We start from the raw sequence: 9,920 nt of genomic DNA on the forward strand, positions 1-9,920 counted from the left end.
AGCAAAATTTTTCATCTGTTAATGTTAACATTTATATTATAATATAAATTAAGATGCGTGTTGTACACGAAATATAGCATTTACTTTATATTGTTATTTGTAATTTATTATTTAGGAGCATGGATTTGATCAACATATCCGTTATTCCTCACAGAATTTGAACTGCTATCAATAATCTAACTGGGTTTTATGAAGGAAAAGTTTCTAAAAAAGCAGCCAAATTATTTAAATTGGAAAATTTTTTGTCTACAAAATTGATAATATATTTTTTTAAATTTATATTTAAAATTATAATTCAATTCAAATGTACAGAACAAAATTTATGGTTTTGCTATACACTTTGAATATTTCTATTTTTATTCGATTTAAAAATCAATTTACTATAGTAAACAAATGCTAAATTTAAATAAAATTTTAAGTAACTAAGATATCATTACAGGTCTTAAGCAAAATATAATATAAATTTATTAATAAAACATCCAAGACGAATACAGAATTAAAGATTAAGAATTTTTAATTGTGTTATTCCTAATGCAATAAATTGCATATGTATGTTATAATATTTCAGAATGTTTCTTCTATCCTAATGAATTTCTAATTATTGTAGATTTACTGTAATTGTTAAACCATTCTTGTTGTTTTTTAAATTCTTTTCCGCCCCGTGAGCACAAAAAGGGCCTTTTTCAAGGTCTATTATGAGTTAGACAAGGCCCACAATGAGATGGCCGGTGGTGAGGAAGGGGGCCCAATATATCCGGGATAGACTACCCCCAAAAAATTCCTGAGGTTATTTTGGGCGCTCGGATTCGATTCCGGATCCACTAGAACGATGCATTAACCTCCTCTGTCCATACCATTCCTGTTGCGGAAAACACAATGATTAACTTTTTATTTATTATAATTAAACTTCTATTTTACAAAAAAGGATGTTATTCCTGTAAAGAATATATAATCGGTTTTCTAACAGAGGGAAAGTAATGTAATTTGATGTGGGGACAAATAAACAGGAATACCGGTATAAAGCAATAAATTTGAAAGAATTTGTCATGATAAAATTACCCCAAATTTTTATAATCGAAAGAATTTTTTTTATTGGTAAGTAATGGAACTTGACTGGCATTTTTCTTACAAAATAAAAATGTTCTATAATTATCTTACTTAGCATAAAATAGCAAACAAAACTTTTCGTTTCAATACTTCTACGACAGATTTGACGTAGCAATTCTCATTTTATGTTTGCTATTTAAATTAATTATACATTTTTCACAACTACTGATCATTTACAATATTTAAATATGTTTGTAGTTATCAAGTCTGTAACTTAATACTGTGTTTGTATTCACAGGCTAATTGCATTTTACGCATATATGTTTAATTTACAACCATTATATTCATATAATACATTAACTTATAACAAGAAATATAACAAAAACGGACTGCAATTTTTAATCATATTTTTAATTTATTTAATTTAAAGTATATGCTCTCCGCCTCAAATTAGTATTGTAGTGCCTTACCCCTGTAATCACACTGCTCCTTTTAACAATAGAGTCATACCGGTCATCTATTAACTGCTTTCAGGGAAAAGTTTTGAATTGAAATAACATGATTTTCGGTTTGCATCAGAAGTTCCTGCCCCTAAGATTTCCATATCTGGTCTCGTCTTTCATCTATCTAACACCGTTCTCGAGATTAAGGAAAGACAGGCGGACGGATGACAGTGGGAATTTATAGGTGTACAATTTTTTTAAATTACAGAAAATGAACATTTTTACTAGGGTTTAGTGAATTGTGGAAATATATTTCATACATTCTATATACATATCTTGAAGATACATTATTGGACTTGTGTGTTAAAGCTCAAACAGACCTATACAACTTTATATTTGCATGAATTTACGTATATTCTGGTATTAGTGGAGCCCACCACTGGCCAATTAGATAAAACAACTGAATACTGGTAATTGTCGTGAGTTCGGGCCTTGCCGACGGCTGGCCACGTGCAGCTTTCCTGGTGTTCTTCACGTTTGTAACACGTAAATAGAGGCCAATTTCCTACAGAAGTCGTCCGGGAGGCACCCCTCCTCTGTAGGCTGCCTACGTGTCGCAACCAAACTGGTATTATTATAAAGATTTATACTTATATAACATTAGAGAATTAGACAGAAATACTTTTTTATACATACCTATGAATAATCTCCTTAAATTTTATGTAATTATGTCATATTTAATCAAAGTGTATACATTTTTTTATCTCACTGAAACAGATATTGTATATTGGAAACATAATTGGGCAATTTCCTGTACCTACTATTATTGCAGTGTTCAGTTATTCACGCAATAGAGTCATGCTAAATATAATTTTTCTGAAAAAAATTGAGGTGAATAATACAAATTAGTTAAAATTTAATGAAAATATCTAAATATAAAAATATATTCACTGACACAATTAAAAAATAAAACTCTATTTATAGTATATAGATAATGTATATATTTATTTCTATTATTCTTACGATAATGTAAATTTAAAAAATATATACACATATACCTATATTCTATACTTCACATGTAAATGTATATTTGTAGACCTGTATAAAGATCTTACATACATAAATACTGTGTAAATTTTCAGTTCTTGAAGACCTTATAAGCTATATATTTGTGTATATATTTATAATTTCATTAAATCTGAAAAATAAAGAAACAATTCAAAAACCGAAGAAATTTCATACTTAATCTATATTATTTCACGAAAAAAATAAATTTTTTTAAAAAAAATAAAATTAAAATTACCGAAAATACCTCAGTCTGAATTTAAAAACTGCCAAATCAGCTTGTTCTTCTACTCAAAATACTGTTATCCAACAAGTGTTTAATGTGGAAACAATAAGAAAATATTCATTAAACATAAACAAACGAATGTTATAGATGTAGGTTATATACACAAATTCTTTATACTGTTGTTAATGACTACTACGGCTATTTAGAAATATTCAAAGTTGCCTCTAAGTATACTGACTACAAAAGAAAATAAGTAAAAATAGATGATTCAATTAAATACAATAGTCTATAATTATATATAATTTTATGCAATAAACAATAGATCAAGCTTAAGAGATTTTAATACAGATTCATTAAATTTTACATTAAAATTTCTGATATTGCCCGAAAAATTTATTAAGATAAAAAATTATGTATTCATTCCTCAAACAAAAGAGGAAAACGATAATTAATGAAAAGTTTATTTATCATTTTATACATCATTTTACTACAATTAACGAGAAAATTGCATAATAATAGATCAAAAACGATGCTGTATAGCGATATAACTAATTAATTATGTGGCATTTTACTCCGTTATATCGGAGAAATCTAATGTAATCATTTGTAAATCCATTTAGTAATGTCTGAGTGCCATTCAATAGGGTCCATCATGAATATGGCCGCACGTGGCATGAATAACAGAAAAATGTTAATAACTTCCGCCCTCGATATTGAGTCTTTTGAAAATCAGTAGTGTAAATATTATCGCGTGAAAATAACAAATTTTGTTCAACAAATTGTCTTCTTACATTACGCATCCATTCTGTTATTATGGATATGCAGTATTTAATTTATCAAAATAAATGTCATTTGCAAAGTAATCAGATTTGATAACAGATAATTCAAATATACCTTTAAAAATTCAATGTTTAGATTTAATAATAATTTCTCTTACATATTTTACGTATAAAGGATAAGTACTGTACAGAGAAAATTAAAACAGGCATCTCTAAGAGAAACCATAAATAATAGATGCTGATACAAATTTTATTCGAATTAAGTAGAATGAATTAATCGCCTTGTTATATTTAATCTATATCAGTTTTTACACAACTCTGGGCATGAGAAATGTTGAAAACTCTGCTAATATTTGTGTACATTTGCGACATTTGTACACGAACTATAATTAGAGATATATCAAATAGTTGGCTTTAAACATAAACTCACAAAATTTTAGAATTAGAATGATGCAACTGATAAACTACGGAAAGGTTATGTTTAATAATTTAATTACATTATCCAGACAACTATACATGCTTTTAAAACAACTACTTATATTGATTATTAAAGACACTTCATTTTACTGTATTATACTTCAATTGTTTGTATTTTTACTGTTATCATGCAAGTGTAAGGACCTGGTTGGGGGTCGACTTGGACGTCCGAAGGGGTATTAATTAACAAGATCTTAAAAATCTCCTTTTACAATACGAAAGGAAAAAATTAAAGGTCTCGATTAAACAATAAAAGATTTTTGTAAAATATCAAAACAAAGGAAGAATGGTATTGAAAAGACCAAAGTCGGAGGAAACGTGGTTAAAAAGGAGTCGGGTTTAGTCGCGACGTTGACCTCTCCCGCGCCCTCCAACAGGTTTCGAATTGTCACCAGGTGACGCTGAGAGACCAATGGAAAGGCGACTTTGGGTGAAAAACTGACAACTACGCACGATTCAAGGACGTGAGCTTCTTGGTTCTTGGTGCTCCACTTCAGGATTTTTCGATCCTGCAAATCAGCAGCGACAGATTTGTTGACTCCTGGGACTTACCGTCGCTCTCCCGTGACGTCTTGCTTTGCCCAGTTTCCCCCTTCTCCATAGACTTTCGTCCGAAGCTGTGCTGCACGCTGTGGAGTCGTCGATCGCAACGTAGGGATCGAAAGGAGAACTTCCAACCGAACGTCGAACTCTTGAGTGGACATTTCATTAGCTCCCCGAGCTGTGTTACGTCGCATTTTTGCAAAACGGTGTAAGAAACTTTTGTGTATATAATAAACGGGTTAAAAGATGCAAGCTTGTCTCAGAGAGTTATTGCCACTCCCACACAATAGTCGTAACCGCGCGACGATTCTGATAGACTCACCCAGTCGGTAAACCTCACACAAGATTTTAATATACACAAAACTTTAACTTTCATTTAACAATATTAATTATTTCATAATTATTATTTTAAGAAAATTAAAATAATTTGTTAAATAAACTAAAAATCAACCGAATATTTCCTCTACATTTTGCATAATATACGAATTCAAACATAAATATGTTCAAATTATGCATATTATATCCAAATCGATAATAAAAATGCTTAAGTATATTTACATATCTACATATCTATTTAAGGTCTTTCAGATAAATCAGGTTTGGTTGTGCTATCTTTGTTCCGAACAGTATCCTTTCTTTGTAAGTGACTGAATTACTAATGAATACGATGCATTCAAAGTCACATATCCCAAGGAAATTAAAACTTAAACAGTTAAAACATGCAACATTAAATACACATTTATTAGTTAAGTCTATAAAAATTTTCTCCAATAACATCTTACAATTTTAGATGATAAACATCAAAGGAGTGAGCATCAAGTTGGAAAAATTATAGCAGAAACTAATGGGTTTAATGTTAATTTAGCATTGTGAAAGTAAATTTCGATAAAGAATTGCGCAAATCGTTTTTGTGTAATTCTTTATCGGATAAAATAGAGAATTTATCATTGTTTCAGTTAAGCTTATGTAATGTACGTTAGTTTGCTAGCATTTAGTGAGATCCGGACTAAATAAACGGAATTTTATTCAAAATATTGAAAGAGCCCACTTCCAGAGGACTATTGGCAGCGGATATGCGTTAACTTTCGTAGTTGAGAGAGATTTTTCTTACATGTTCTCAAGTCGAAATTGACGCTTTCCCACGATCTTTTTACTTCCTGTCGTATTCTACTCTTCTAATATAACAACGAACTGCCGACTCGGGCAGTCCTCAAACGTGTTAGGCAGTTCAGGATCTCCTATATCCCATTAACGGGTATCTTACTTATTTTCCATACGAAGATATAACCTACTACAGTAACGGATATTGCCAAGTCTCCGTCCCAAGATATCACCTATTTCCGAACTGTTCCAATCATCGAACTGAGCCTTCAACCCACTATCGAAGACGAACTTTCGTAGAACATTTCAACGGGATAATCCATCAGGTAGTTATCTCAACGTGCGATCGTGGCGACTCGTGTCAAGATTCTGTTTACTCGCTAATGAGAGAATATATATACTATATCGAATAAACGGTTATTTGTTTTGTGTAGGGTTACCAAATAACCAGATGCGAAACTAGGACAACTCTTGTAGGAAAAAATCAAAAAGTAGGACACACAGGAGAACACAAATTTTTGTAAAAAAACGTAATTTTTACTGAACCTTTACAAATACGAATGCCAATGAAACACGTATTTAATTGTGCAATTTTAAGCATTTCAGAATGTAATTCTGGATTATTTGTTGCCTGAAAAAAATCAAGCCATTTTTCACTTACTGATTTTTCATTTAAACTAGAATTTTCTTTTAAATGATTTTTCAAAGAACTATACTGATTTATGCACTTTGAATCGTCAACTGCAATATTCCTTTTATTTAGATATTCAATACATTTCATAACATCCTCCCAGACAAGGATTTTTGTAAGTGACATCCAATTAAAAACTTTGAATGGCAAAGACTGAACAGTCCAATGATTTAAGTATTCCAGTCCAGTTTGATACATAATCAAGTAATTTCTTTTTACATTTTCGCATTCTTTCTCCAATTCTGCATTTTTCTTCAGAATTTTATTCACTGTCAATGGCAGAAAACTTGTTTCTAACCTAACTTTTAAAATATCAGAAACTTCTTCCAAAATAGACTTTGTTTCTATAATACAATTAGATTCTTTTTCCATTTTTAAAAAACTTTGGTGAAAACTGTAGGCTAATGAATGTACAAACGTTAGACATGCTTCATTTAATGGGTTTTCAAAGAATGATTTAAGCACAACTGGAGGCTTCTCAGTAGATAAGAAATAACTTTTTAGTGGCTCATACACTCTATTACTCGTGCGATTACTGGATATAAGGATAACCAACGGGTCTTGGAATGACTAAGAATTTGCTTATATTCAACTTCGACAAAAGAACAAACTTCTTTAACTTTTCAGCCCGAACAGTATAGAGACGTGTTTAAAATCTTTACAAGAATGCTCTCAATATCAATGGATAAAGAATCTACAGCATGTTGAATACAATTATTTACAATATGCACTGTACATCCGCTACCTTCTAAATGCGTAAAGTCTTGTCTTAGCAATGCAAACACATTATTTTTTCCAACATGTCCACAAAAAGCAACACATTTCTGTGAACTATTAATTTTTCTCAGTGTATTTGTTAACAAGTCCTTAATGATAGCTGCTTTTTCGTTTGAGACTGATGTCATCTGGACAAGTTTATGTTCAATTCCAATAGTTTTGTGATTAAAATAATGAATTATAACTGCAAATATTTTTGCATCTTTGTGATTGCTACCATCAGTTGCAATTCCTATGAAAGGAATATTTTCTAACTCTTCTAATGTCTTTTCTAATGAACAGGGTGTCAAAAACACCTTTAATCAAAGCTTCTGTCTTGGTTCTGGCAGAAGAAATTCGGGTTGCTACTATCGAGTCATTGAAAATTTTGGAATTCGATTTATTTGTGCAATCTACAGATTTAAAGCTGAAATGATGTATGGCTGTGTAGTAAGCTAATGTTAATTCAGTAGCAGCAACTTTCTCCTCTAATTTGGAATTGTGTGGTGCAATAAATTTCTCACTCAGAACATTAATTCCAGTGGTTATAATATTTTTCTTATGACGATCTGTTTCTAGATGTTGCTCTAACGATGTCTTTCTTCCCTTAATAAGCAATATTCAGAGTTTGGTTACAAATTGGACAACATGCTTCATCATCTTTGTTAGTAGCTTTAAACATTTTAAAGCTTTTTTGAAGATTTTCATTAAATTTACATTTTCGCTTACTACTCATTCTGATTCTAAGATAAATATTTTGAATTAAAGTTTTAACGAGTGACGGGAATAAAAAAAATTAAATTTTAGCTTACTTCTGTACTTCACTTGCAGCTGAACACGTCATTTTACAGTGGAATCCGAGGAGACCAATAAGCTGTACCTCTTGAGGAGAAAGTCGGTTAAATCGGTCACCGTTACATCCACAAGTAGTGTCGTCATCGTGCTGGAGGAATAATACCGGACAGCGAATATGTCCAACGGTCATTGTCACGAGTTCATTTTACAGAAATACAGTAGAGCGTCGATTATCCGAATCAATTGGAGACTGGGGTTGTTCGTATAACTGATATTTCGGATAACCGATTTATGTACGAAAAAATATATTAATTTATCCCATCTTGACATTTTTCTCCGTTGCATGTCGCTTCGCGTTGAATTTTTGTCGATGTTAAGCCTAACGAATACTATTGTATCGTTAAAAATTATTTTTTTATTTTGTACGAACAAAATAAATATACTGAAAAATGTAAAAACAATAAAAAATTATACTTCAGAAGTTAATTTAGTATCAAAAACGTAAAATATTTAAGTAGCCTAAGACATAGCCAAAGATTGCAGCGACAAAGCACTGGCGAAAATTTAAATTTGCCGACTGGAATTATTTCGGATGATTGACTTTCGGATAATCGACGCTCTACTGTATATACAAGGATTACAGTTACACCGACCGTAGAAAAAATGTTCGGAGAGCGCGGTGAGGTGAAAGTCCGAACAGAAGTATGTCTATGTGGACAGGTGGACGTGGGAGACTATATTCACCAAGCTACCCTACAAGTTGTGGCACATGGATCACCTCCAAAAGTAGGACATTTGCTGTTTTTGTTCAAAGGAGGGAGAACGGAGGACTGAAGGTGAAATTGTAGGACATGTGCTACCAAAGTAGAACGTTTGGTAACCCTAGTTTTGTGTAGCTAGTCTCCGAGTGTTTTACTTCTGTCACGCTGTCTCGTAGATCTTCTCCATCCAGTAGCGTACCATAGTGGGGGAAGCAGGGGCGGCCCGTCCCGGGCGGCACATTTTAGGGGACGGCAAAATTTCACAATAAATAATAATAATATCTTGTAAAAATTTGAAACATCCTAATCCAGTGTTTCCCAAAGTGGGGCGTACGCCCCACACGGGGGCAATTTGATGGTTGGAGGGGGGCAATTTGAGAATTGACATGACATAATTTCTTCCCTTCGCTATGAGCTTTTTTAATGCAACGCTTTAGGTGACAAATAATATGAAAAAGAAAATTTTCTAAATATAGGACTTAAATTATTAATAAGCATTTTTAAGATGGTATCAAAACCTAAACTATGTTATTAGAGTCCGCAAGTGAACTTTTCAGTGTTTCCCTTTGCTGTATCTCTTGTCGCAGAAATCTTGTATCTTTTAAAGTCGCTAAGTAACAACGNGACAAAACTGAATTTTGGTCTTTTAAATTGAAATACCTAAATAAGGGGGGCCGAAATTTTCCTCCGCCCCGGGCGGCTGACACCCACGGTACGCCACTGTCTCCATCTCGAATCTACCGCCTAAGCACGTGACCGCTCGCGTAATCGAATACAAACGAAAATAAACAGCCATTTCGGTTTATGTCAATCGGAAAAGACACATTGGTGTCATCCTACGGTCACATTAATATCAAAAGTAACTTCGTTCCCAAAATCATCATACGATTTAAAATTTATCGACTTTGCATTGATAATAGATATTACTGGCACACTTGTTAATACAAAACTAACAAGTACAGCAAGTAAATAAGACAATGGCATAATCTATGTAACTGTATAATTTCACATACAGTAGAGCCTCGATTATCCGACTCAATTGGGGACTGGGGTTGGTCGGATAATTGAAAAGTCGGATAACCGGAAAGTATGAAAAAATCCATTATTAGTGTAGTATATTATTATATCCCATGTAATTAGTATATTAGTATATCGCTATTAACCTATTTTGCGTTGAATTTTCATCGATGTTAAGCCTAACAAAAATTTTTTAAAATAATAATCGTCGCTATTGTA

At 32.1% G+C, this 9,920-nt stretch overlaps 1 protein-coding gene and 1 pseudogene across 3 annotated transcripts in view; both read right to left on the bottom strand.

The window, feature by feature from the left end:
• LOC111625403 (synaptogenesis protein syg-2-like) overlaps positions 1–9,920 on the bottom strand; it is a 71,240-nt gene that overhangs the window by 47,831 nt on the left and 13,489 nt on the right. Inside the window, exon 1 of one of the 3 annotated variants that reach the window (XM_023368537.1) lies at positions 2,187–2,354. The exons of the other annotated variants lie outside the window; for them this stretch is intronic. The gene's annotated coding sequence lies outside the window, so the exon portion shown is untranslated. Of the gene's footprint in view, positions 1–2,186; positions 2,355–9,920 lie in introns of those variants that run through there. 3 annotated transcript variants of the gene reach the window in all.
• LOC111625407 lies at positions 6,166–8,113 on the bottom strand (annotated as a pseudogene).

Source organism: Centruroides sculpturatus, unplaced genomic scaffold, assembly GCF_000671375.1.
Source record: "Centruroides sculpturatus isolate CEXI.00-Female unplaced genomic scaffold, Cexi_2.0 scaffold253, whole genome shotgun sequence".
NCBI lineage: Eukaryota > Metazoa > Arthropoda > Arachnida > Scorpiones > Buthidae > Centruroides > Centruroides sculpturatus.